The following is a 24,144-nucleotide window of genomic DNA, read 5'->3' on the forward strand; positions in this document are numbered from 1 at the left end:
ATTGACAATCCAGCACAAGTGACAGCCAGTCACTGCTAGCCTGGGTTTAGCTGGGAGCTGGAAACAGGACAGCTTCTCTCCAGCAGATTTCTGCTGCCTCAGCCAAGTGTCAGAGCTGCACCTCAGTATCTTAAATCAGCTGCTACCCAGCAAACACAGTCAATCTTCTTGCAGAGATTCCAGCAGACACTCACACCAGTGCTTCTGATAAGGGCAGGGAGGCCAGCAGACAGATTTCACTTCCCAGGCACACAGTCTGCAGAGGAGCTGCAGAGAGCACTGCCACAGCCCATTTCCCCTCCAGCTGAGGGAAGGGAAGCTGGCACTGAGCCTGGGGAAGCCATTTCAGATGCTTTCAGGGCTGACTCCAACCACAGAATTAAAGATAAAGGTATTTACAGCATTTCATACAGGCAGAATTTCACACTTGTAATTACCTCATCTCTTGACCCACTCAAATCATGTGTTGCTTTTAGCTCCTCTCAAAATCTTTCCTGCAAGTTAGCTGGGACCTGCAGAGCAAGCCCAAGGGCAGGTTTGGGAAGCAAATACAGAAGAATTGCTCATCACCAGACAATAAGACTTGGTGACCACACGTTCATTTAGTTACTCTAACACAACCCATGTGCCTGACACCTGCAAACAGAACATCCACCTGTTGAATGGAATTACCTGTGGTGATGTGCAATATATTTTTATAATGTAAAACACAGATTGGAGCCTTCATTTCCTCCTTCCTTGACAGAATGCAGCTGCACAGAATAGAGACATAACACGGGAGCCTCATGAATCCAGAGCTAAGCTGCGGGAGACCAGGAGCAAATAAATATTTCACAAAGTGTTAGCACAAGACACGACAGCATAAATAAGTGTGAGGATAATGGCTCTGAATGCAATTTGGCTTAAGTCATCTGTGCCTTCAGAAATAGAAAGATGATTTATTTCAAGCCTGAACGACCTGAGAGGGAAGCAGTGGGGGTTTTCCTGGGTTATTTATTTATTTTTAATCATTATCTTTGACCTTTCTGCAGGCAGCCAAGGGAGCAGGGGTGCTGGGTCGCTGGTACAATATGTAGGTTAGCACTGGAAATATTTCTCAGGGGTCTGAGAGATACATGAAGTTAGTTGAGGTGATCAGAGCAGTCCCCAAAGCCCCTTTTGCTGGAACCTGTTAAATGTGTGCCTGTGCTGTGAGCCCATGCTGTGGCCACAGCTGATGAAATCTTTTACATTTAACAGCTCTCAATGGACATTTCTTCCTTCAATTCATCCAATTGCTTTTTGACACACAAAAACTCAACACCTCCCACCCCTGTGGCAGTGTCAGCACACTGTGTGAGGAAGGATGTCCTTTTTAACTCAGGCTTGCCATGTGATTCCCCCTAAATCACATCCCTATTCAGTTTTCTTGTTTCACTCAGGATTTTTCAGCCTTGGTGATATTCTCTTTGGTTATTTCTTCCCTAGGAGGAGACTCTTGGCCCTTTTCTAAGTCTTCTGAGCCCTGCTTGAGTCAGAGCAGGGCCCAAACCCAACACACTTGTCCTGCAGCAGATGTTCCACAGATTCAAACAGTGGCAGAACAGGGCTGGACATGTCATAGCCTAAAATGAACCAAACTGCTGGAGTGAAGAATGCAACATTTCAAGCAAAAATTTGCTGAAACAGTGCCCTAGGTCTGACTCACTCCAGGATCCAACCCCAGGTCAGAGGGTTTGGCAATTACAGCAGAGAAAAAGCACTTTAAATGTATTTTTTTATCTCAAGGCTTTCCCTGTTTTTTGTTTTGTTTTTTTTTGTATTGCCACAGCTCAAACAGAATAAGCAACATAAAAAAAAAAAAAAAAAAGGTAACTTATTTGCTTTTTTAAAGCCTTTATCAAGCATTAACCCTTCATCTGAAACACTAGAAAACAGTAATGAAACAAACACAAAACTCCGGAATTCACAAAATTTAAATTAACACAAACTTAGACCCACGAAACACTCTCAGGTCAGCTCATGAAGCAGAGCATTTCAGGGCATCACTTCCAGGTGCCCCCACCAACTCCCAGGCACACAAGAAGGGGTTTGTGTGTTCCCACTGCTGCAGGCTGAGCTTTCCACCAACCCTGTGGTGCTTCCAGGCAGTGCCAGCCCTTCCCAGCCGCAGAGGAGCCGCTCCCTTGGCCACTGAAGTAGCTGGAATTTACCCACTGGGATTTCAGGCTGCAGGAGGCATGGCAGGGCTGGCAGGCAGCCACCCTGTGTCACACACAGCTGGTGGCACCCAGCCAGGGGCCAGGCTGTGCTGGCACCTCCAGCTCTCCAAGCTCCAGCTGATAAAAGTGGGGGGAAAGGTAAAAACCAGGAAATGGTTTGGGTGAGAGGGAAGGGCTCTGCACAGCCTGGTGAGGGAGGAGCTGCCACTTAGCCAGCTGGAAGAGGAGTGCCAGTGAGCACAGCCGCCCTATCTCTGGCCCTAATTCCCGTCAGCTCCTGGAGGATGGCCCCTCTGGGGAATGCTGTACTTGGCACAGAGCTGCCCTGGCAGCTCCTTCTAGATACTCTAATGCTGGAGTAGGAGGCAGATTTGAGGCAAGAGTGCACAGATAATTATTTCCTCCTCTGAAATCCCTGCTGGATTTTGCAATCCTGCAGCAAAAGCCTCAGCAAGAGCCAACCAAAGGCCAGCCCTTTGGTATTCCTGCATTGAGGGACTGGCAATAACAAATCCAAACTCTAAACAACCCCTGGCTGAAAAAAGGGCAAAAAAGAAAGAGAACCTGCCATCCTAAAAGCACAGTATCTGTTCTGAGAGCGTGGCTGCCAGCCACAAAGGCAGCCCACAGGGACACAAGGCAGAGTGGGCAGCTGACCATCTGAGAAGAGCTGAAACACCCTTTTAGGCAAGCCAGGCACTGAATGCCTGCTCTGTGCTCACAGATGGGTCTGTGCACACCCCAGAGCTCTGGCAGGGCCATGGAAACACCCCTGTCCTAGGTTACAATGTAAAGATGTGCCCAAAAGTGTGTGTTCTATCAGCAACTGCTGAAACCAGGTGGGGCAGTGATTCTTGTCTCTGTGTGAGATATCCTCTGCTAATGGGCCAGCTGTTAAAAACCAGGTAGAGCAGTGTTCTTTATCTTTCCCATGACCCATCCTCCCTCCAGGACATATCTTCTGTTAATGGGCCAACAGTATGACTAATAAAGTTACATCAACCCACTGGGAGATGCTCCAGCCAGGGGGAGGAGCCAAACACTTCCTACCTGGATAAAAACTGAGATTTGGAACACCAGAGCAGCCCTTACCCACTGGTTTCCAGAGGACAAGAGTTACCAGGATCACTTCCAGGATTTCTACAGGATCCCTGCCTTGAGAAGACCACTCCATCCAGACTGGTACCACCACCCTGACTAGCAGGTGTCAGGTTGTATTCTCACTCTGTCAGTGGTTTTTCTTTTGTACTATTGCATGTATTTAATTTTTTATATTTTCCTATTAAACTGTACTTCTGACTTGGAGTCTCTCACTGGTTTTGATTTCAAAGCCATTACAACCTGCCAGGGCATGGGACAGCCCAGGAGGCAATGCCACTCCTTTGGCATCCCTGCTCCTGCACAGCCATCCTGGGGGCTGGACCCCAGCACAGCACCCAGGCAGGGCAGGAAATGCACTGGCACAAAGGAGGAGGCTTTGCTTTCCCTGCCACTGCTCACCCTCCTCCTGTGGGCAGAACAAGCAGCTGATCCCAGCAGTGCAAAGCAGCCCAGCCTCCCTGATTCCCATGGGCTGAGCTGACGTGCTGCAGGGAGGAGGGACCAGCTCCCTGGCATTCCAGCAGCAGCCTGATTGAATCCCACCCTTTGGACTCTGGGGCACAACAAACACAAACAGCCCTGTGCTGCTGAGGCAGTGGAGCCAGGCCAAGGCTGGATGCCCCTGACAATCCTGCCCTGCACCACGGGGCTGGCTCCAGCTCAGCAACCCCAGAGCACAGCGAGGGCTAGAAATGTGACTCAGGAAAAAGGACGGCCACATTCTCAGCTGGGATAACCTGGCCTTGCTCCACTGACTTCTGTGGAGCAGCAGCTATGCAGAGCAGCTGGCAATCTAATCAAATGGCCCTGCTTTGGCCTGAGAGAAGGCACATGGCTCCCAGCCACAGGGTGCAGCCTCAGCAGGCAAGGCCATCAACATACGTATAGGAAAAAAACAAACTCTCTAAAAGAAATTGTCAAATCTTCAGTGAGACACTGTCTAACTCATTGTCTGGTTCAGTTCAATTAAAAAGATGCTATAAAAGACTCATACTGGTACAAGGATTATTCTGTATTATATTGTTTTATATATATTATATTGTACATACAATGTATATTATATTATGTTGTACATACAATACAAGGATTGTACTTTAAGCACTTCCTCCTCCATCTCTGCTTGTGCCTCCGTCCCCAAAATAAATCTTATCTCACAACACAATCTCCTACTTGCAAATGCACACACTCCACAAAGCAGTTTCATAGAGAACTCAATTACAGCCAGGTAAGGTTCACATAGAGAAAGAGCTCCAACCAGGGAAGTATGACATCCAAGATTAATTAGCCCTACAACCCAACTACCCAGTCTTTTTAAATGGTACAACCTACCAATCTGGTTAACAGGACAATTAACAAAAAAAGATACTGCAAAAAACCTCACTAGATCAAATAACATTCAATAACAATCCAAAATTAGCTGCATTACAAATATTGTTTTATCTGTGTCATGATTTATTGGTCTCCTCCCCCTGAGAGCTTCTATTGACCTCAGATTCACCTCAATGAATCTTGATTTTTGAATGAAAACAGCAGTCAATAATATTTACTTCCTACTGACTTCATCTTCAACAGCACAAGGAGAAGACTGAACTATTCATGACCCCCCTGTCTCAGTTCTAATCACAGTGGTGAGATCCAAGGCACCATCTCTGCAGGTCAGGAGAGCAGTAACACCCAGCAATGACCCCACTGTGAGGTGATGGACAACCCACACACCCAGCAAGTTTATTTATGCAGAGAGGCAATGGATTTCCTGAAGTCTCATGACCACTTCTTTCTGACAAGAACTTCAGTTTGAAAAAAAAAAAAAATGATCCTGCTCCTGGCTAGTCACATCTGTTAAATCTATCATCAGGCAGCAGCAGCTTTAAACCATGATATGAAGACCTGCCATGAGCATCTGGCAGTCAAATTTACACAGCAGGAGTGATTCAATTGCATTCCAAGGTTACTGCTGATGTTTATTTACACCTTTCCTGATGATCCAGTGATTTTAAATGGAAAAGCTTCCATGTGCTACTCCTCACCCCATGGGCCTTCCATCATCAGTTTGGCAGCCAGGTGTCTCTCAGATGGTCAAAGTCACAGGTTGGCTTAGCTGTGACTGTCAACAGGAAACTCAAACTCTTCCCATTACACCTAATGAACAGACAGAGCCTTTCCAGTGCCAAGTTTATTCTCTGCCTCTGGGATTATCTGCAAACAGACTTGCTAGCCTTGATTCACACATGGTGGATCCTGGGGAATGCATCAGGCTGCCTTGGAAACTCAACCCTTGTATTTACCAACAATTTCCTGATCTATTAGTCATGATTTGATTCTTAACTTTATTAGACTCCCTCCTTCAACTTCAGCTTGTTCTTTTGCCTGAGAACCATTGCACAGGTGATGAGCTGTGTTCAGCACTCTCCCATGCTCCCATTACAGATGTTCTGTGTCCTGCTGTGGTGTTTCAAGCAAGGCCTTGGCAAGGTGAGTCCATCTCCTAAATCATGGCTCCTGTTCTCAGCCTCCCAGCTCTGCTGCCATTTCACAAAACAGAGCTCCCACACCTCAGCATGTTGTTCAGGGTGCCTCTAAGCCACCTGCTTGGGTTTCCTCTTCTGACCCATCTCCTCTGTAGAACTTTGTGTCTAGACACATTATCAGTCTCTCTTTACAACAAGCAGCACTAAACTGGGCTTACATCCCTCATTCTTGGTGCCATGGGCTGCAGGCAAAGCAAATGTCACTGCCAGGGGATGTGGGCAAGTCCCATGTGGCCAGCAAAGCCAGTTGTGACAACAGAAACCAACCTGCATCCAGCAGGCACCAACTGAAACAATTGCCTGCAATTTTTTTTTCCCTTGGTACATTCAGGCTCAGGGAAGCAGGTCCAGGTTACCCCTCATTAGGCAGATGTTCTTTAAATGATTTATGCTTCTATCAAGCTTGATATCCCCACAGAAGACTGTTAGTGAAAAGCTCTGTGTAATCATTTATAGTGGGATTTATGATGTTTAACTTAGTAACTCTCTGCAGGCCCTCTAACAGGATGGAGGTGGGCTGTGGGCAGTAAAAGGTCAGTCCCAAAGGAAGCCAAACACGATGCTAAGAGGAAACTAGAATAGGGCTCTGAAGGGCTTTGTTCACATTAGAGGGGAAGCAGCACAGACCTTAATCATCCTTGCCAAAGGCATGCACATGTGAGGAACAGAGGAACCAGGCAAGATTTTGCCTCAGATTTTCAAGGTTGGTGGTAAATGTGATTTCAGACTGGTTATTGGCAAAATCTTGCCCTCATTTCTTGCTTTGTTTATATTAAGTTGCCTCAATTACAGTCCTGTATAAAGCAAGCAGTCACGTAAATGTTTTTGTTTGGTTAGGGCTTTTTAATGTTGTTAATTTATTTTCAGGCCAAAAACCCAATCTAAAAAAATCCACCAAAATATGGGATAAATAGGGACTAACTCATTACACCAGAGTCTGGTCCCCTCTTGCAGCACTAACATACCCAGAGGTGGGAAGAGCTGTTAAAGTCATCTCAGGGACATCTGCAAACCACCAGGACATTCTGGTTACTCATCTGGTTAACTCTTCTTTCTTTCTTCCCTGTTTCTTCCAGAACTGGGAGGTAAAGTGCTAGAATACACCCAAAAGAAAACACAAGGAAAGCTCGATAATTCCAGAAGCAGGAATCACTGTCAGGCTCTTGGGAACATCCTGAACTTTTCTGCTTTGCAGTGCAGCCCTCTCAGCTAATTCAGCTGCTTGGATTTTACCTACCCAGGCTAACCTGAGCCTGCTCCTGCAGCCCAGGAATCTCAGTTATTATTCTGGGGCACTGGAACCACCCTTTCTGCTTGTGTCTGACCTAATGTAACCCAGCCAAACCCCACAGCCAATGGTCATGTTCAGCTGTGAATGCTCTCACAGGACTGGGGAGTTTTTCTCTTACTGGTTTTATGCAAAGCAGCCGTGGGACACATTCCTCACAGCCCATCATGCAGCCAGGGATGCTTCCCAGCCCAGAGAGGGTGCAGCAGAGCATCCTGCACAGTCCCACCGTGCTGGAGGGAGCAGCAGCAGCTCCAGCCCTGCTCAGCACCCAGCACGGGCTCTGTGTGAGAGCAGCTCATGAACAGAGCAAGCCTGGCTTTCCCACAAACTCTACAGACACCCTGAGAAAAGCCTCTCTGCTTCCTTCCCACCCACTTGTCCCCCAGGCCAGCTCTGCAGGAAAATCCCACCCTCCCTCCCACACAGCAGAGCAGGGGTTTGACAGCTCCTGGAGGAAAATGCTTTAACCACACACTTGCACCTGCAGCTCCTGGCCCTGAGTGTCACAGAATTCGGAATTAAGCAGCACAGCTATTGTAAAAATGAGTTACAGCACAAGCTCCTTCATCTCAGTCATCACAAGGGCTATATCCCACTCCTGTTTTGGTACCAGATGGCTCAAGGTCTATTTTTCAACAAGTGCTGTCTGCTACACTTGCAGCAAGTCCTTTGAGTTACAAGGCAAATCTCTTCCCTTAATATCTTTTTCATCCTTTCCCCCTCCCCTCTTTGAGCTCACAAGTACATCTTTTCTTAAGAAACAGAAAAAATCTATTATTCTTCAAAGGCCCAGTTGTGTCCTTCATTTACTGAAGTAGTCAAAGAATATTATGGGTCATTTTGTCACCATGGAAACCACAAATAGACCTTCAGGGTTTTGGAGAGGTGATATTATTTTGGAGAGGCTGTGCAGGGCTCTCTGACAGAAAATAATAGGGATGGCAAATCAAGGAGACCTTTTATACAGACTGTGTGAAATGCAAAGGGTATCAAACATCATTTCTCTGCCACCGAAGACTACTCCAGGCAGCAGTTTAATATGGTATCCTCTGACAGCTGAGCCCAAATGGAAAATTAATGAGGCAGCATGATATATGAGTCTTTTTAAATCTCATAACCAGCCTCCTTTATAGAATAAAAATGGCCAAATCAGTTTAATATTAGTGGAGAGGTTCTCTGTGTGTCTTTCTTCTGAGCCTTGTCAGTGCAGTGCTGAAGAGACAGTTTTGGTTTATTGACTGTGTAAGTCTAGATGTTTTCAAGTCTTGGGCTGTCTAAATCAAAATAATTCCGAGCTTTACTGGTTTATCAAAACACAGTAAAGATATGAAAGCCTAAGGAACACCTGGGATCTCAGAGGGGCCACATCCTGCATTCAGGAGCCCTGGACAGCAGCCCCTTCTCTGCCTTCTGCCAGCAGGGCTTTCCCAATCCCAGCCACCAGAACACCCACCAAATTGGCATTTCTGCCATGAAAACAGGGACTTATGCACAGTGACAGTGCTGGCTGCTCTGAGAAAAGAGCAGAAAACAGCAGAATACCCTGAACTGAATGTAGCCCACCCCAGGCTCAGTCCATGCCCATGCAGCTCTCTCCTCTCCCAGGGCAACTTTATAAAAATCCTTTCAGTGTGGACCTTGTTCTTCTGCAAGCAAAACTCTTAACTGCATAAATAACTAAACCCATGCAGTTCTCAGGCCAGAAGACCCTTTCTGCAGGAATTCTGGCAACCACATTGTCACAACTGAGTCCCAAGCTAAAGACCTACAGAGACGGGAGCAGAAGCAATTACAAACAAAGTTTACACAAAATAATCATATCCTACCTGGTGGTGGATGAATCCTAAATCTACTGGGTATTCTGACACGTCCAAAGTTGCTGCTACTCTGAATTAGAGCAAAACCTTGAAATCTCAAGTCATTCCACAGAACAGAAATTTCAAAATGCTTCTGTTTATAAACAAGCAACCATTTCACTGAAACACTGAAAAAAACCAGCTCAAACAAAACAAATGAGTCAAAATAAACACTCCTTTCCAAAGTTTTCTGTCAAAACATCTTTGAAATAGACACCTTCATGCAAAACATTTCAGCTGCAGAAGAAAAAAGAGTTTCTTTTCAAAAACTGCTTTATAAAAGATGCTAACTCTGCCAGCTTCCTCCACAGAACAGCTGCAAGCAGATCCATGGCATCCAATCACCCACTGTGGCTCAGAAGCTGTGCCTTCCCTGCCACCCTCAGCTGGAACAGTGTCATTATCTGGGCACCTTCAGCATCCAGGCCTCCAGTAAAACACAGTGCCCTGAAGCCTGGAACTCCAGAACATGAAAGCAGAGGGAGCAACAGAAGTTACACAAATAACACTTTGCTAAAAGTGAACCCTCAAGGAAAAAAAAACAACAAAACAAAACAACGAGCATTCAACACAGAGCAACAGGAGGAAACTGCTGTAGATTTCATTGCTTTGTTCAGACAACCTCAACCCCTCCAAAATACCACACTGGCCATGGGTCAGAACACACTGATGGCACTTGGCCTCTCATTTTACAACTTACCAGCTCTGCTTGTGCTGAGCATCTCCAGTAAAGGGAGCACACTCCAAGCAGGCTTAGAGAATCAGGAGGAGTTGAAGCCACAGCCCTTCACTCCACTCAGTGCAGATATCCAGCTGTTTTCCTGATTCCTACCCCAGTAAAATCCAGAAGCAAAGGGCCCAGGGCAGCACCAGCAAACGGAAAGGAGAGGCAGGAAGCCCTAAGGAGATGTTGGGCCATTCAAGGGGGAATTGGATGAACCTGTGTGAAAAGGGGTGGGGCACAGAGCATCAGCCAAGCCTCAGTAGCATCCAAAATGCCCAGTTTGAGGGACAAACCTCATTTAAAAATAACCTTTCATTATTTCATTTATTCCCCAGCTCTTTTGAAACAGTGAATGCTTTACTTTTCAACAATGCTAAAAGCTCAGACTGCAGCTAATATTTGGTGCACAACAGATGACCCAGCTCCCCCAGGACTTTGTGGAACCTGCTGCACCTGTGCCAGGCAGAGCTGATTTCCACCTTCACAAATGCAGTTTTCCAACAGCGTTAGGAATGTGGGTGCTGTAAGGTTGCACAGTGGATGTGGAATTAAAATACAGAAAATAGAGAGAAATGTTAGTGTGAAAGCAGGACTGCAGCTCCATTAACACCCCAGGTATCAGAAACAAGGGGATGCCTGGGAGATGAATTCTGGTGTATTTCCTGTGAGTTACATGAAGATCCTGATCTGTTTCATTTCTCTAATGAAAAGCATGATAGTATCAATAAATGTATTTATTGGCCTAATAACATCTCCATTCCTATTTCACCAAGACTTCACTCAGAGGGTTGGAAGACAAGAAGGTCATTTAATATTTCATATGAAAATAAGTTCATTCCCCAAAGCAAACAGTAAATGTGGAATAATGTGTGCTCGTTTCCTTTATCATAAAGCTGTGTTGGTTTTGCTCCAGTTGTAAATGGCAGTGTTGTTCCAAGCCCTCCTGCTCTCAGTACCAGTGGATGCTCTGCAGTGGCTGCACACAGGCTGAGCTAAGATTCTGCCATCCCCAGCCAAGCAGCACCACATCCCCAGAGCAGGCTCTGGCTGCCTTGAAATACTGCCCAGAGTCAGCAGGAATACAGCAGCCCAGTGTTTAAGTTCTTCCTCCACTAAGTACTTGGAGACCTTTCCTTCCCTAGGCTCTCCAAATGCTTTATAAACATTTATAAACAGGCAGAGTGAAAAATCAATGCAGAGATACTGTGGGGAGGAAGAGATAGCAAGGAAAGGAAAGACCAACTCAATGAAAAATGAAATAGTGCCAATATACTTGCTACCATCAGCCTTGCTGTTCCAGGGCTTTCTCCTCACTCCTCCCTATCCCTTTCTGTGCAGGAAGCAAAAAACATTCATTTTGTTCTGATCAACTGCAACAACCAAGGTGGTTTTAATAACAGGAGTGTTTTCTCTCTTTCCTTGAACTAAGATTAAGTTTGGAAACTCAGTGAGGGTTTGAGAGCTCTGCAAATAATTCCAGGCTGGAGCTCTGAGCTGAGGTCAGTGCTCACAGCTTCCCTGGAGCCCTGGGGTGGACACTGGGATCCCACCCCCATTTCAGAGCATTTGGGGAGAGGATGAGCACAGACATGTGGGGAAGGTGGGGCTGAGGGGGGGATGAGCAGTGCCAGGTCTGTGGGTGAAACAGTAAGGCTGTACAGACATAAAACTGAGATTGAGATGAGATCAACCAGACCCCACTGCAGCCTCATTCTGCTGCCTGCATTGCTCAGGTGAATTCAAAAACTTTTTAAAAATTATTAAATGTAATTACTCAGCCATACAAGCTCAGAGCCTCTGCCCAGCATAGAAAAGGCATGGTCTTGCCCTGACATGCTGCTGGGAATTTCACTTTTGGCTTCATCAGGATCAGCAGCAGAGCCTGAAACAAGAACATTTGCTGGGAACAGGCTCGCTGCACCTTGCCCAGGTGCTGTGTTTTCTGTAGCCTAATGCAAACACTGTTATCTCCCTTACTCTGGCAGACTACTAATAACAAGTTTATACAGTTCATCTTAAACAAATATTGGGAAAGTCAGTCCTTACAAGGTCTGCTAAATTGCAGAGACGTCTGTGCAATTGCAATTGATGACACAGTGTTGAATTATACAAAGGAAGGGGTCAGTGCCAGTCAGGCTATTTCTCAGAGCAGATTGCATGGAGGTCTCATTTAACACTGCCAACTCTGAACATGTGCACTGTATAAAGCAGAGCTTTTATGGTTCTATCAAAGGTCTCTAATTTGGCTCTAGGAGCCATCTGCTGATTTAATAGGGGATCTGGATTGCTAGGTTGGGTTTGGGTTTTGGTTTTTTTTTTTTTTCATTTGTTTAAACACCTAAAGCTTAGGCATTTAATAAAGAAAAATATTGCAATAAGTTAATCCTCTGTGCAGTAAAAAAGGAGAAAATGAATGTGTTCAGCTTTGTTTAATTTTGTCTCCTAAGCAACCAACATATTGGATATTGTGAGTACCAAACCTTAAGTGTGTGAAAGTCATTAAATTAGCCCTTCCAAGACTGCTGCAACCATATTATTAGGGAATTTTAGATGAATTACACTGTCAAGACTGCTAAGTATCACCTTGTGCTTTTATCAGCCACTAATTAAGACTGAAACAGAATGTTAATGCCCATCTTACTCTGGCTAAACAAACAGAGATAATGCACACAATGCTACCTATATTTAGATAATAGGCCCAACACTCACTATATTCATTCTTCCTCTATTTCCCCATGCAGGTCTATGTGATCATCAAAAGCCCTCTGATGCCAGAATAAGGAACCCAGAAAGAATATTTCACCTCCTAAGCACCGTGGGGCTGGTGACATTTCCATTTATCTCCCAAGGTAACCATCTCAAGACCCTGCTTCAGTGAGAGAGGTGGGTTCAGCCACAGCCCCAGAGCTCCATCTCTCCACACTGATAATTTGTTGGGAATTTGTTAAAAAGCATGAGGTGACACAAACCATCACAGGACCCAGCTTGAACAGAAGTGCCAGAGCAAACCAAGGATTACACAGGATCATTGCAACAGCTCAGGCTTTACAAACAGCAGGGGTAACCCACAAAGTGCTCCCCAAACCCATCCTTCCTCCCTCCCTCCCTCAGGTGCAAGGGCATCAGCAGCAGAGCAGAGCAAAGGCTTCATCTGGTGCAAAATTAATGCAGTGCCACTGAAATCAGCCCACCCTCACTGGGGCTCCCATTCAATCACATTCCCTCATTTATAAAGAGTCTTGAACAAACATTTTATGTAAAGGTCTCAGATTTCTCATTTCAAGGGCTGTGAATCTCACAGGCAATGCAGAGAGCACAGGAACTGGGAAGGTAATTACCTTTAACTGGTTTGCACCTCAGTTCCCTGGGGATTTGGAAGGAATGAGTCAGCAGCTGAGCACTTGCCCAGGACATTTTGGATGAAATCAAGGCCAGTTTCAGCACTCACATGTTGAAGCAAATTAAGAATGACCACTGGACGTGACAATTTGCCTTGCCACCAGGATTTCTCCAAGATTTACTTCAGTAAACAAGTTTTGCCCTTTATTCATGCAGTTGTTTGCAGGTCAAACATGTTCATCTGTTTTACTTCCCTGATTCAAAGTAATGGATAGGAGCACAAATTAGCAAATAAATCCTACCCTCCTCATCCCCCCTCCCCCAAAAAAAACCCCAACAAAACTAGAGACCTAAACTTAACATTTTTGTCTTATAGCAACAAAGATGAGAGAGAAAACAATTTACCAACCAATTTACTGGAAAACCATGGTATATCTCCTGCTACTGCATAATGGAAAATGCTTTGAAAATGGGTTTCCAGATTTCTCATTTGTGGTGAGCTATGAGCACAGGTGGATTTAATATCATGGGTAAAACTGTTGATTAGACAAGAAAAGGTCTGCCTTGAGTTCACAATATCTTGTGATCCAATGTGATTCCTTCTCATTGTCAGTCCATGGTTCAGACAGACCTGAAGCATTTCTGAAGCCCAGGGAAGGAGGAGGATCCATCTTGTCCAGCATCTGAACACAGTTCAAGGAAGAGGGATTAAATCAGTGATGAAGCACACCCTGAATGCAAGCAATCCTTTTTATGTTCATTCAAACACAGCCTCTCCCACTGCAGCCAGCTGGGGCAGCCACAGCCCTAATAACCATTAGTTATGCTGCAAGCCATCATTTAGTGGAGCCAGTGGATCAGCAGCAGATCCCTGAGTCTCAGAATATGACTGGAATCCTGCAGCCAAAGACTTACTGCTGCTTCTTTGTGTGATGGCAAAGGTTGCTGACCCCCTTAGTGCTCAGATGGACACAGCTCAGAGACAAGCCCACCCTAGAGTCCTTTTTGTTGTGCAGTGTGGATTGCACAGAACATGAACTGGACCTGTCCCCAAGAAAAAAAAGAGTGAGTGCAGGGACAAAATACCAACAGAGCTGCAATTCCTGCAATTAGCAGACTGCAAGAAGAAAGCCAGGAAGAGGTGGGAAATTAAGAGGAGAATCAAGCCTTAGAGAGCTGGGCCTGTAGGTGTGCAGGGATAGACCAGAGAAAGCCTGATGCAAAACCTGGCACTGCAATCTGGCACTCTGATTGACCTCTGGGAGGAGATAACTCAAGAGCCTCTCTGGTTTTGTTCTCTTTAAATACATGTACAGTCTGCTCCAGCTGCTTGGCTCCGGTGTGAGCTCATGGTGCCAAGCCAGACATATTTGGCTTTGACACAACATTGGCTCAGCCTTCAAATAAAGCCCTGCTGTATTGTCATTAGGAAACAGGAGCTCCTGAGTGATTTCACCAGAGGTCCCTGAGCTGAGCTCGGTGCTGGGGCACAGCCCAGCCCTGGGCTGAACGTGACTGGGAGCAGCAGCTCTGGCTGGGGGCTGGGAGAAACCTCCCATTCCCAACATCTGCTGTTTATGCCTCAGTCTTGCATGATCAGTGACAAACTGAGAGCAAGTGCTGTTCAGACAGTCTGGATCTCAAACAGGACCCCTTAGAATTTGGGTCTGTTCTAATTTATTACAGGCATTTTAGGATAATGCTGCCCCAGCCTTGGGTTGGTAAGGCTAAATGTGAGGTGTTGGATGAGCTACACAGGAGCTCTGCTAATTCATTCACTCAGCTGAACTTGTGTCCTCCTGCAAGGCCAGGATTAGCAGCCAGGCTGAGCACAGTGATGGGAAGGAGGTCTGTCCTATTGCCACCACAGGACTTGGGTATTTGCTGTCTTTGGTATGCTGTGGCCATGGTCCTCTCCCTTTCTTGGCAGGACCACACTTCAAACACTGCTGACACAACATCTCCCTTCTGCTTGCTACGAGCCAGATCTGGAATCTGCTGTCAGCAGCAGCCAGCTGCAAGAACCCATCAGGCTTGGGGACAAGGGGAAAGCAAGTCCCTCCTGCCATCCCAGTGTGGCCATTGTCTGCTCTCTGCTTTTGCACCACCCACCAGGGCATGCCAGGGTGGGGGATTGTGAGGTTTGGCTGCAGGAGCACTGCTGGGACAGGAATGCAGCAGCAGAATGGGACTGAGTCAGAAATACTTACCAGAAGCCAACAGTGATCTTGTTTTCATCTGCTGACAGAAACTCTGACAACTGTGTATAATCCCCCTGATTTTCTCTAGCCCAAATAGTCTTTAAAAGAGAGGTAGTTTAGCTTTCACAGGAGTTGGCACTAGAGAACAGAAACTGGACTAGACAAAACAGTGACCATGGAGGAAGACTCCTCACCCTCATTCTTCCCATCTCTCCAGCACAGCAGAACCAGAAAAGCAAACACATCCAGCAGACTGTGCCCCTGAAGATGGGAAATGAAAGAAAAGAAACAGAGAGAGAGACTTTGTTCTATTTTTAAACACTTGAGAATGGCTCCAGAACTACTGAGAATGGCATTGAAAGCACTCACAGAGGAAAAAAAAAATCACCCAAGTACACATCCAAACTCCAGCTGGCTCCACCACGGGCTTTGCAGACTAGGCAGGGATGTTTTCTTTGCCTCTGCATGGGCTGGCTCCTGTCCCCAGCCAGGCAAACCTGAGGGAGGAGTAAAGACCTGAGAGGAGGCCCAGCCTGGTGTCTACCCCTCCCCATGTCCAGCACAGCTGGTTTGTCCCAGCTGCTGTCCTCCTCCAGCCTGGGGACACTGACAGTCCTGCTGCAGATTGCCAGCAAGCTGCAGGGCAGAGCAGAGAGGGGAAGAGCAGCAGAAGCCTTGAAAGGATGGACACCCACTGCTCTGAACTGCAAAGGATGCCCTTGCTGGGAGCCAAGGGCAAAATCCTGGGTGATGTCAAAGGATTGATTCAGCATTTTACTCACTGTTCTGAACTCCCAACATTATCACAGCAGTCTGGCAAACTTTAGGAGAAACTTATTTAAGATGTGAGAGTAGGCTTTTCCAATCATATTCTGGGATTTGTGCAGGGTTGGGAGCTAAGAATTACAGCTGAGTTATGGATTTCATCAAAGAATTTTCTATTGAAATGAAAAATGAAAACTCAAATAACTATCCAGATGCTAATAGAAAGCAGGTGTTGAGCTTTAAACATGAGAGCATTTACTGGTTTAGCCACATTAATATTGTGGTTAAGACATACTGTACTGATTACAGCTTTAATTTAAAAAAATCAGTGGTGCAGAGCATCATATCCTTTATTTACACATGGCATCCTTCCTCTGCAGAATGAAACCAGAAAAAACAAAGGGACTTTCACCTCAGATTAAAGAGAGCCCTGCAAAGTTTAAGGTTTTAATAAACAATATCATGTGCTGCTGAACCAATGGTACCACTGTATTGGGGGAGGGTAATATCAATAAATACCCAGGTTCTGACTTGGTAATCCTGCACTGCCCCTTCCCCATCAGAGCTGATGTCCATTTTGCCCTTTTCCTCACACAATTATTGTACAATTTACTTTGAAAGGACTTTGGGACCTTCTGGTCTTGCCCAAAGCAATGCTGACTGCAGCCTGAGTTTCTTGGGACAGTTTCTTTACCAGGAACAGACTGCTCAGCTCAGCTCCAGCCACTGGGAGAGACTGTCAGCACCTGCATTCCCCTTCACCACTCATTTTTTCCCCTTCTGTTTCAGGGGGAACAGGCCCAGAATCCTGTTCAAAGAAAAAACTAGAGTTTGTGGAACTCAGTGCACTGCCCTCTTACGTCAAGAGGGAAATGCAAAGGCCATAAAATTAAACAAAAAGGGAAAATTTTCTGCAAAATTAGGGAGAAAGGTGTCATGAAATCCAGATGCAGTGGATTTAAAAAGAGAAAAAAGCCTCAAGAAATATTAGAAGCTCTGGTCACCCCTACCACAAAATAAAGGAAGAGATATAACTTTGAAAAGAAAAGCAGCCAAGTAAAACCAAGGTGTGAATTTAGCCCACAGCACCATTCCTAGTGTGTAATGAGCCCCCCAAACAAAGCTGCCCCTTGGGAGCAGGCCCTGGATGCCCCTGGCTCCCCCACAGATGAGCAGAGCTGATTCCAGAGCAGCTGCCAGGGTCAGCCCTGCTGGGAAGGGAGGGAAGGCTGATGGCCATCCCTGCCAGCCTCTGGAAAGCAGTGTTTGCACAGCCCCTAAGAACAATAGCAATAACATTCCATTGTCTCTAGCTTTTAGAGCCACTGAGACTAATGAGTTCATTTATAGCCCTGATGGAAGTAATTAAATCTGAAAATCAAAGCACAACATTCTTGTTTAGTGCTCTTTGAAACCAATATTCTAATGGAATGCTATCAGCAGCTAATTGAAGCACTAATCTTGCCCAGGGTTGGGCCCATTGCCCAGATGGCTCATACATCATTTTCTAGTCTGGCAAGCAACATATTGCACTGGCTGGATGAAGCTGAGATTAGAGATAGCTATAGGATACGATGGAAGCACAAGAATTCTTCCAATCAATATTTTGATAAAATTGACATTTAATGTCAATCAGCCAATAAACTTCTTGCTGAAGTACAAGGACGCATCCTTGGCTTTATAAATAAATAAAAAAATCTGCTGCCTTATGCAAATAGAAGCTCCAGCCAACTGGGTAGTAATAGCAATACAAAAACATTAGCAAGATAAATGCCCAGTGAGTGCCATGAGGACAACAGGGAAGCTAAAGAGCTTAATCTTCCTTCTAGAGCTGAACCATTTAACAAATAAAAGTCATGTTTTTCTGCTGTAACATGTCCTTTCTGGAAGTTTTTGCATATTGTATGCTCTGTCAGGGAGAGGAAGGCAGGAGGGTGCAGCAGTGTGTAAGGTACAGCTGACAGGGATCTCTGAGGAGGCAGCAGGATTCTGGTCCTGAGATTAGATTTAATGAGCTTGGGGTGCAACATTCTGCTTTTCTCTGAACTGGAAGTTAAAAGTATCAGGAACGAATATATACCTTATATATATCTATATATATCTATATATATCTATATATCTATATATCTATATCTATATCTTTATCTATATCTATATCTATATCTATATCTATATCTATATCTATATCTATATCTATATCTATATCTTATATATCTGTATCATATATATTATATATCTTATATATCTTACATATCTTATATATCTTATATATCTTATATATCTTATATATCTTATATCCAAGCAATATAAATTCCATGTTTCCCTGGCATCTGTTAATTCCTTTGTGAAATTCAGCAACAGGACAGATGTTGGCATTTGTTTTACTTATTCAGCAGCTTTGGCCTCTATTATCCGCTTTCCCCAGGTTTTTATTTTCTGATTTTTATTTTAGTGCGGTGTTTCCCCAGGCAGAGCCTCCCTGGTGTCACTCAGCAGAGCTCAGAGGAGCAGAGGGCAGCTGGGAATGGGCTCCTGAGTGCTCAGGCACTGGGAGCAGGGAGGCAATGAAGCAGGAAAACTGCAGGACATCCTTAAGGAGCCCAGTGATCTGTGTCTGAAAACGCTGAGTGACCTCCAGCCTTGAGCCATGAATTAAGCACTGTTCTCAGCACAGTTTTTCCCTGTCAAGCACTGCACAAATCCTGGAGTTTGTGGGCAGCACAAATGCTGCTCTGCTTCTGTACTTGAGCTTGCTGCTCACATAAACTTTTGAAGCTGTACAATTGTCTGTGCCAGCACCTGGTCCTCTCTATAAAGTATGAATTATCTCAAGAATATCCTAGTTTATTGATATTTTCACTGCTGGCTGGTTAGATAGAGTATTTTGAATTATTTTTTTTAAATACCAGATGAGATATGGTTTAACACCAGTAAAAGTCCAAATGCAGCATTATCTGGAGCAGATTAGCAGGAGGCAGCATGATACAAAAGTCTGACTTGAGAAGACAAGAATCTGCCTCGAGAGGTGGTAAAAGGGAGAGAACTAAACATCCATGTTCATCTGTGACTTATTTTTTAGTTTGTACATCAAATATTTTGTATTTCTGGCCCTTCACCCTTAATGCTCATTTTTTGGTTTTACTTTGCAATTTCAGCTTTACACTTAGAGTTAAGCATTAGTATTTTCCCAAGGTGTCTGAATTAAAATTTTAATTATTCAAAACTCCCTCAAGGACAGAGAGAGAGAGGCAGCTTCCAAGGACTGCTCAGCCCATCTGAGATCTGAATCACTGCTCTCTCTGCCTCCCTTTGTCCCTCCACTGAGTCTAGGAGTAGCCTAGGACAGGAGATTCCCAACTTACATATCACTGATTATTTGTTCAAATTCCAGGTGAACTGGAAAACAAAGGTTAAATACAATTCCTGATCCTTAAAAGCTCAACAAGTAGGTGAAAGAGTGAAGGGATGCTCATTCTGCCTATTCAAAAGCCCTGCTAAAAAGGAACATTTCTGGTGGAGTCAGGCTCCTGGGAAACCCTCTTCAACAGGCACAAAAGCAACCCAAAAATCAACTATCTGAAGATATCAGAGATGTCCATGGGCTTTTAATGGCAAATCATGTAATTGTCTCTCCTCTATTCCAAAATGCTGTTACCAGGACACACTTCCTATTGCTTTCTTGTTACCATCTCCATTTAAGTTCTTAATTAGGCAAAATCATTCCACCCATGCACAGAGGAAAAAAAAAAAAAAAAAACCCATAGGCGATATTTTAACTAATAATTAAAAGGCTCAGCGAGGGATCCTTCGGCACAGCTCAATACAAAAAATATTAAAGCATGTCTTGAAATGTGCCCAAAGGGTCGAGCTGGCAGGTGAGGTGTGAGAGGTGCTGTGGCAGAGCCAGGGCAGGAGGGGCAGGGAAGGGAAGGGCTGCTGAGGTGGGGTGTTAAGTGATGTTCAGCAGCTCAGTAATAGCTGCTAAGAATAATGAACCTGACCTTGTCAAAGGCCGTCATTATTGATAATAACAAAGTTCAACAGCATTATTATGGGATTTTACAACTGCTAACCTTTATTGCTGGAGGGCTAATTGTGACCTTTCTTGTGTCTCCTTCACACCTAATTAGGTTTCTGTTGTAAAGAGATAAAAGAGTGTTTGTATCAGTGGGGCATCTTTTTCTGCAGCTGAGTGAATTCATGAAAGACTGAGATTGTTAAGAGAGAGAGAGAGAAGAGGAAATACAGAAAAAGGCAGGAGGCATTAATAGACTTTAGAATAAAATCCTGACAGATTCAAATTGATTCTGCTGCCTGAGAAAATTGAGTGCGGAGGGAATTAGATTTATGCACTGTTAAATGTAACTGCCTGGCAGTATCCATACAGAAAGCTGTTAAAATGGTAATCTTTAGAGATGTATGAAAATTGTGTGTGAATAGACCAATGAACCATCACTCAGAGCATGTCTCTTCTAGCCGAATAACACAAGACAGTATTATTATTATTAATAATGTATTACAAACACTATGCATTATGTATGTAATTTAATCACAGTATCTAAATGTATAAACAAGAGCACAGGCACGCAGTAACTTTTTTGTGCTTTGGGTTTTTTTTGTTGTGGTTTTAACCTCCTCAGCTTGGCTAGTGAACCTTCTGAAGGCTGATTTCCAGCAAGGGGCACAGAGCACACCAGTGAGGGTCATTGGGAGTTTTGAGTTGCCATCAAGGAGGCTAGGAACAAGTTTCTAATACACATATCCATGGCTCAGATTGAGGGGAAAAATCAAGCTGGAAATAACCTCTTGATTCCCCCATTTGAATTCAGATCTGTGGTTCTTGTGTCAAGATTATCCCTGGCATCAAAGCAACTGCGAGTGAGACAAAGTTATCGCTGATGACAGGGGCAATCACTGATTGATCTTTCATGATCTGATTTAGATTAGATGCTGCCAGGTTCTTTTTATGACTCTAATGGTGTAAGTTTGCTCTACCCACATCTGGAAATGTACTTGCTGCAGTAATTGAGCTACTGCAGAACAGAGCGAGCTGCTCTTCGGTTCTTGCTCCATCCCTTAAAAAAGATGGGGCTGTGAAAAGTTGTAAATCCAGAAATACTTCCAGGTGAGCCACAGAGTTACTTCCTTTGGATCTCTCTGGTGCCAAGTTCGAGCTCCTCACATCCTCACACACTTTCTTCTATTAAGAAAATGCTGTTTCTACATGGAACATGAATTCACTAAAGTTCTGCAAAGCAGCATTGCCATTTCCCAGGTCCAGCCCAACAAACCATCAGCCAGTACCCAGTGCCTTGCCAAAGTGGGCAGTGTAGGAGGGATTTGGTAAATTCATATCTCATCTCTGATGAGGAATGGAGTAGAGATAACACAAATTAAAACCCTAAACCTGCAGATAAAAGCCACTCCTGCCCAGCTCCCACCCCACCCAGCTGGAGCACACCCTGCAGCCAGGCTGTTTGTATCCTCCCCTGGGAGATAAGATGCCTTATCCACTGCATCTGCTTCCCTGCCAGAGGCAGCACACTCCATCAGGCTTCCTGAAGCTGCTAGGAGAGAACCAGGGCTAGCCCATCAACCCTTTGCCAGATAAGGAAAGAGCTTAATAAGCAAATAGAGAAAGAATTTTGTTTTCAAACATCCTGGAGGGAGCTACTAAATGTGTGTCATAAACATAGAAAAAGATCAAAAACCCTTAATGAGAACTTGATAAGTACCAAAAGTATCCAAAATGCTTTCCTGGTACAAAAGCTGGATGAGCTGATAGATGTCTGTCTTTTATGGGCTATAGACTTAACTAAAGACATTTTCATGCATATTTGTGGAAAAACTTTCAGAAGACTACAGAAATTAGGGTTCCAAGTACTCTGAATTACTGGGATTTTCTGCATGGGGATTTTTTCACTTTTGTTATAGACAGATATGGTATTTTCCTGGGTATACCTTGAGGGAGCAGAGGCATCCTGAAAGAGGCACAGCTGGATGAAAATAAGCCTTAGAGGGGAGCTTTTCAGTTTAGTGTTTCATTTTTGTTGAGCAGATGTTTCCTGGGCATCACAGACCCTTGCTTTAATTTGCCTTGCTAATAACACAGAGCAGAAAAACCTGTTTAACAAAATAATTAACAAGCATTTAAAGCAATATTTTTGGTAGCATATTTCATTCTAGCAGAGTCTGTAGGAGTGGAGGAACAATTGGGGCACAATATCCCAAGCAGACACTTGGGCTGCCTATGGATGTATGGGGAATAAACTCCCCTTCTCTCCCTTGCATGTTCCTCCTGGATTTTGGGGTCAGGAATTGCTGCCTGCTCATGATTCCACCTCAAATCAACAGGCAAGCAAGTGCTCTGGGAATGTATTAAAACTGCTTAAATAGGCATAAGCAATAACAAGTTGACAAAAACATATGAGGAGAATATTCCTGGGTATATTGCTCTGCAGAGATGAGTATGCTGGCAAAAGCAAGTGTTTTATTTACCAGGCCAGCTCATTTTCAGACTAGCTTTCTGTAACAAAAGAGTTTAATAATAATGTTGAAGGCAAGAAAGATGCCTATAAATAGGAGCAAGACCTGTCTGTGGAACTTTTTCATGAAACTTCAATGGCAAGAAAAATAGCACTTGGCAAATTCTTTATTGCCATCCTGCCTGCAGTAACTTAATGTGAAAATAGGTAGCAGAATCAAGAAAAAAGTTTTTTTATCTGTTCACAACTCCCTTTTCTTCAGGCTTGTCTACTCAAAAAGCTACTGGTCCTGCATTACCCCTCTTGGTCCATGCTTGGATTTGGGGACAGTAACAGCCCTGCTTCCCAACACCTGCTGTTCCCATCCTCATCCAAGCACCTCTGCTGCCCCTAGACCAGGGATAACTGGACAATCTAGCCAAGCAAAAGGCAGAATTTTCTTCAGAGGAAAAAAAAAACCCTTACTCAGCTCAGAGCTTTCTCCCACCACAGTGACCCACCCACCAAGGTCTGCCTCTGGATGAGGCTCCCAGCAAGTGGGGTTCATGAAGGGTGCAGCCTCCCCATGGGATAGAAGCTCTGGCCCAAGCCAGAGTCACTATTTCTATGTTTAGAAAAACCTTGGACACACACAGGGACTCAAAATGCACGACCCATTCATTCCCCTTCACCCGTTCAGGTGGCCTTTGCTGTGTCTATTAACCACCAAATCTCCAGCCTATCTAAAATGCAATCTATCTTCCATGACATTAAAGATTTTATCTCTCTGCCTCAGCACACACTGCTATGTGAAAAGGACAGGGATTTCATTATGGGCACTTCAAATGTTACATATAGAACATTCAGCATTTCAGGCAAAAAAAAAAAAAAGTTTTTTTCCAAAGGAATGGTAGTTCTGCAATTATTTTCCATTTTAATAATTTCATTGGTGTGTATTACCCATTGATTATCAAACATTGCTGACAGGTATCTTTGTTTTAATGACTTATGGCTAACATTTATTTTAACTGGATACTCCTGACTGCAAAGGCCTTTGTCTCTCTCTCCTCTTCAACCCCTCCCTCTTTAAATCTTTGCAGTGCCTGTAATAAAAGAATAGCATGCCCAGCCCAAGATTCCTCAGAAAGAATCCAGAACTGCATTTCTTTTCCTGGCTGCTGTGCATGTTTATGTGAACATCTGAGAAAGATTATAAATATCTCTCCCTTTTAGTTATTTGGCTTCCTAGAACTATACAGGAATAATTCTAGTTGGCGCCACTGCTCATCTGACAAGCACCTCAGTGACTTTATAGTGCATGTGTCTAGAACCACAACTCTTGTCCTCCCAGAACTTTTATTTTCCTTTAGATGCACTCCTAAAGAAGCAGTAGAAAATTTCACATATCCCGAAGTGTTTCTACTACTCCATTGTCCTGTAAAAACTGAAATTTGCAAAGGGAGCCTAAGGGAATCCAGCACCCAAATCCTACTGATGGTTTGGGGGAGCAGTACTCTCAGCTTAAAGGAAGATTGCAGAGTTGATCAATTCCAAAATATTTCATAGCAGAGCCAATAATAATTTAATGTCACTTAATAACTAGTGAGGGGAAGGGCTGGGCAAAGCGTGTTTGCAGCTGGAATTGGCAATGCAGGGAAAAGCCCTTTGCAGAGG

This window comes from Oenanthe melanoleuca, chromosome 15 (genome assembly GCF_029582105.1).
Source record: "Oenanthe melanoleuca isolate GR-GAL-2019-014 chromosome 15, OMel1.0, whole genome shotgun sequence".
Taxonomy (NCBI): domain Eukaryota; kingdom Metazoa; phylum Chordata; class Aves; order Passeriformes; family Muscicapidae; genus Oenanthe; species Oenanthe melanoleuca.